Source organism: Schistocerca gregaria, chromosome X, assembly GCF_023897955.1.
Source record: "Schistocerca gregaria isolate iqSchGreg1 chromosome X, iqSchGreg1.2, whole genome shotgun sequence".
Taxonomy (NCBI): domain Eukaryota; kingdom Metazoa; phylum Arthropoda; class Insecta; order Orthoptera; family Acrididae; genus Schistocerca; species Schistocerca gregaria.
The window spans coordinates 499,188,384-499,194,130 of record NC_064931.1 but is presented as its reverse complement, the minus strand read 5'-3'; the positions used below and the strand labels follow the sequence as shown (position 1 = coordinate 499,194,130).

General features: G+C 43.0%; 1 pseudogene; it reads left to right on the top strand.

The window, feature by feature from the left end:
• Nucleotides 1-2,052: 2,052 nt before the first annotated feature.
• Nucleotides 2,053-2,170, top strand: LOC126299750 (5S ribosomal RNA; annotated as a pseudogene).
• The last annotated feature ends 3,577 nt before the right edge of the window (nucleotides 2,171-5,747 follow it).

Sequence of the window (5,747 nt, the reverse complement as noted above, 5' to 3'; positions counted from 1 at the left end):
GAACATCACACATATCCATGCCCGAGGTAGGATTCGAACCTTAGACCGTAGCGATCGAACGATTCCAGACTGAAGCGCCTAGAACCACTCGAGCACTTAATACAATACATTCTACACAAGGAAGGATGTCTGATAACACAGAGTAGGGATTTGTTAACAATTGTGACAGAAGTAAGTAATAATAAAACCTGTTGTTATTTCACAATGTATTTACGCACTATAATGTTTGTAGCCATACACTACAGCTCTGCAATGAACAATCTTATCTTATTTCTGAACCCAGCATCTCCTTCACAATGAAGGGATGCTGACTCAGTTTTTCAGGCAAGTATTTGAGAAGTCGTATTGCAAAAAATGATGGAAACCAAACGTCAGAGTCGTGGTCATGAGGCCAGCTGATAACTACGCGTATGGCGAATATAGCAGCTGGTGTTGAAGCTAGAATGGACGGTGTACCAGTGTTGTTGTAGCGGTCTTCAGCCCAAAGACTGATTCGTCGCAGCTCTCCACACTAATCTATTCTCTGCATAACTATTGCAACGTACATCCATTTCAGCCTGCTCACTGTAGTCAACCTTTGGTCTCCCTCTATAATTTTAACCTCCCCCACCGTTATCGAACAGACAATTCTTCAATGTCTCAGGATATATCCTATCAACCTAGTCCTTCCGTTAGTTAAGCTATGCCATAAATTTCTTAGTTTCCCAGTTCGAATCAGCACATCTTCGGAAGTTATCACAACTACCCTCCTAATCTTCAGGTTTCTTCTATAGCACCATATTTTAAAAACTTTTATTCACTTCTTGTCTGCAATTTTTTGGCAATATTCCACTTTAGTTTAGCGCTACACACCAGACATGTACCTTCCGGAGAGATTTCCCAACAATTTATATTCTACGTCAGCAAATTTGTCTATCACAGAAACACTTTTCTTGATATTGCTAATCTGTATTTAATATCCTTCAAAACTTGGCACTAGCTTTGTACATTATGAAATACCTTCTTTGTAAGAATGTCCATGGTAAAAGTGATCAACGAATGAATAAAACTACAACATTTGTCACTGTTCTAAGTACAGGCAAGTAGGGCATTGAAGCCACTGCGAAGAGAGCAAGCAGGCATGCGTGCTGACTTCAAGATAGATAGACTCCAGCCCGTAGCAACGTCGGTGCTGCGCCCTTGCCTTCGGGATCGAGATTGCGTTTTTGTCTAGTGGTCCCTGGGAAGAGTCAGAAGTGTCTGGTCACGATTTTAAACTCTATAATTCCATTTCGCTGCAGTGGAGACGTAGATCAGGCTGTGCATTAGATGAGAAACATGACGAATGGCAAGTTGCAAGTAAACGGATATGATTCTGACACGCATGAGTACCCAGATGACTTTACCGTCTTCCCTGTGAATAAACACGTTCTGCAAAGGATATTTACTGACACAAAGAAAGTTTTAAACATCCAAGATACTATGGAAATCAAAGTGTCATAATATAAAATCAGGTTTTAGCAAAGCTGCTAAATTTAACTGTCGAGGAGCGTACTACTTGTCTTAGGAATCGTAATATCCTGTTGACACGGAGAGTGGTGACTATATTGTTTGTAAGGCTCTTAATTCCACATTTGGCAGCCGCGACTGCAGGGGGTGCGGTAAACAATTCGCATCGGGATGGGCGTTGAAACGAATACCCAGTCAGAGGGGTGGATTGCCAGATGGTATCTCGTCATTGAAGCCTTCAAATACAGCTGTGATCTCCTTTTTCTGGACCTAGACTTTGATTAGGAACTTTGTTTGACTTGTGTTGATGTGTAGGACGATTTATTTACACTTACGTCCATACTCCGCAAACCTCTGTGAAATGCATAGCAGACAGTACTTCCCATTGTTCCAGTTATCAGGTTTCTTCCCGTTCAATTCGCATATGGAACGCGAGGACGATGACTGTTTAAATGCGTCTCTGCACACTGTAATTAATCTCATCTTGGCATCACGACTGCTATGGGAACGACTTAAGTGAATCTATAAAGTCATCATTTCAGACCGGCCCTTGAAGCATTGTGTGGCAACGGCCTTGCTGCAGTGGATACACAGGTTCCCGTCAGATCACCGGAGTTAAGCGCTGTCGGGCGTGGCCGGCACTTGGATGGGTGACCATCCGGGCCGCCATGTGCTGTTGCCATTTTTCGGGGTGCACTCAGCCTCGTGATGCCAACTGAGGAGCTACTCGACCGAATAGTAGCGGCTCCGGTCAAAGAAAACCATCGCGACCGGGAGAGCGGTGTGCTGACCACACGCCCCTCCTATCCGCATCCTCAACTGAGGATGACACGGCGGTCGGATGGTCCCGATGGGCCACTTGTAGTAGGAAGACGGAGTGCTTGCTTGAAGCTTTGTAAGTAGGCGTTCTCGAGAAAGAGTGCTTCTATCTGCAAGTGTGCACCAGTTAAGTTATTTCAGTATCTCTGTGACACTCTCCCATGTATCAAACAAATCTTTGACTATACGTGCTGCCGCTTTATGTTTACGTGCAATATCCCTACTTGGTACAGGTCTCTTACAACTGAACAATATTGCGGAATGGGTAGCACAAGTGATTTGTAATCAATCTCACTTTTTGGCCTGATCGTATTTCCCTAACATTCTACCAATAAATGACGTCTGCCGCTTGCTTTACCTACGGTTGAACGTATGCGATCGTTCTATTTCACATCCCTACAAAGTGATACACTCTGCTATTTGTATGAGTTGACCGATTCCATCTGTAACTCGTTGTTATCTGTGACCATTTGGTACTGTAGTCATAGGATATCACTTTTTTTCGTTTTTTGAACATCAATTTGCCAATCTTTGCGTCACTTTGAAGTCTTATCAAGATCTGATTGAGTTTTTGTGCAGATTTATTCAAACTGTACCTCATTATACATAACAGCTTCATCTGAAGTTACTATTAATATTATCTGCAAGGTCATCGAAATACAACATGAACAGCAATGGTCCCAACATATTCTCCAGGGCCCCACCCGAAGTTACTTCTACATCTGTCGATGACTCACTGTCCAAGATAACATGCTAACAAAAAATCCTCGATCCAATCACAAATTTCGTTTGATACCCTACACGATTGTACTTTTGATTATAAGCGTAGATGTGGTACTGGGTCAAATACTTTTTGACAGTCGAGAAGTACTGCATCTACCCGAGCGCCTTGATCCGTAGATTTCACGACATCATCTGAGAAAAATGTCAGTTGGGCTTCACAAGATCGATGTTTCCGGAATCCAAGGTGATTGGCGTGAAGGAGGTCATTCTGTTCGAGATATTTCATCACGTTTGAGCTCAGAATATGTTCTAAGATTCTGCAACAAATGGACGTCGAGGATACTGGTCGGTAGTGTTATGCATCATTTCTGCTATCCTTATTGTAGACGGGTGTGAACTGTGCTTTCTCCCAATTACTGGGCACAGTTGTTTGTTCGAGGGATCCATGGTAGATTATTGCTGAAAGAGGGCAAACTCAGTCGCAAATTCGGCGTGGAATCTGGTAGGAATTCATTCGGACCCTGGACCTTTGTTCAGTTTAGTGATTTAAGCTGTTTCTCAACACCGCTGACACTAACATCTACATCACTGATCTTTGCAAAATGGTCCCAAACTTAAACTGGGGCAATATCCCTGGATTTTAATTTGTAGAGGGACACTTGAAAATCGAATCCAGCGTTTTTGCTTTTGCTTTGCTACCCCTCACTTCAGTTCCTGCCACGTCCATGAGTGTCTGTATACTAACTTTGGTAGCTAATAGCTTTTGCAAATGACCAGAATTTATTTGGGTGTAGTAAGAGATCCTTCGATAATATTCTACTATGGTGCTCGTGTGCTCGTCGAAGGCTTCACACACTGCTCTCTTGACATCCAAACACATTACGTTCAATATCTCCCTATCTCTAGGCCTATGCTTTGCATTACACCAATTATGAAGTAGTCTCTCTTTCTTTAGAAGTTTATTTATAGTGACTGTATGCCATGGAGTGTCCCTCCTATCGTAAAACGTTCTACTAGGTATATATCTATCAATTACATGGCCAACTATTCGTCTAAACCCGAATCACACTAATACAGACTCTTCACCAGAGCTAAATGTTTCGAGTTCCTTACTGAGATATGACATTTACCTGTTAATCTAGTTTGCTGAAAGTAAAAATCCTTCTACTTGTTTTAGTTGCCTTTTGTATTTAGGTAACTACCGTTGCTACAATATCTACATCTACATAATACACCGCAAGCCACCTAATGATGTGTGGCGGAAGGTACTTTCTGCACCACTAACTGAGCCCTCCAACACGGTTCCACTCGCGAATAGCGTATGGGATGAATGATTGTCGGTAAGCCTCTGTATTGGCTCTAATTTCTCGAATTTTTTCCTCGTTGTCACTAAGCGAGACGTATGTGAGAGGAAGTAATATAGCTACTTGACTCGAACTTTGGTTTCCACATTTTAGGTGATTCGCAGGAGAGACGTGTCTCTCTAGTACCATGTTACGATACAAAATAATTAGTGAAGAAATAATCAAATTGGTTAGTCAGGTTAAAATGCTTCCGGAGCTTAGAGCAGTTTCTTGATATCTCAAATCAGCAAAATGAATGTGAGAATAATATTAACGAAATCTTTTGTATGGTGTGTTTAAATGAAAAGATATGGCTCGAAGTGTCGGAAACTGGTGTTATTGGAGAATGCTGAATATCAGCCGAAATGGGCAGAGAAAAAAGCGGAAATGTTTGCGACGGTGCAGATGAAGCAGAAAACCTTCAGATAAGAGGAAGGATTACTGCCAATCGAACTCCAGGTCTGAAAATGAAGAAACAGGAGAAAAATAGAGAGGGAAAGCGAAGTTCATTAGTCAATTTACTTAAGCAGTACGAGAAGGTCGCATCAAGGCTAATTTAATTCCGAGCCCATCGAAATTCAAACTTAGTTGTCACCACTTAAGGACTACAGCTCACGTACTGACTGCCTTGTCCCGTTAGCCTGTATTAGACACATCGAACCTCGCAGCAAGTCAAGAGGTGAGAACGGTGAGGAAGAACACGAGAGATCGGCACCTTACGAATTATGTACATGCTCTTACTGTGACGTGGAGCAAATGCACCTCTCGTTTCGTTTTACACACTGAGATGCCTTTACATATTGCTTTTTATCGGTCATCATCCAAGAATGGTTACACTATCCGTAATATCACTGCTGTTCACTACTCTCTCTTTCTAGTGACCAAATAAAAAAACCGATGTGACTGAAAAAGTAAAGCCACAGGAAGGACTGGTCACGCTTGTTAGAACGTTGGATGTGGAATGAGTGTTACGAGCTGAAAGCGAGCGTGTGTGCAAATGGTGGAAGTGTGTGTCCGCTTTCGCTTTCGTCAGCGGAGACCACGCCAAGCGTCCGCCACCAGCCGGATGCGCACACGAGTTCGTCATCTCAACTCGCGCGATTCTCACTGTGACAACATTCAACAGAAATCGGATGACAGCTACGTCCTGTTGAACTTCCTTTCTACCTTTTAAGGTTCAAATGGTTCAAATGGCTCTGAGCACTATGAGACTTAACATCTTGGGTCATCATTCCCTTGAACCTAACTAACCTAAGGACATCACACACATCCATGCCCCAGGCAGAATTCGAACCTGCGACCGTAGCAGTTGCGCGGTTCCGGACTGCAACGCCTAGAACCGCACGACCACCGCGGCCGGCTCTACCTTTTAAG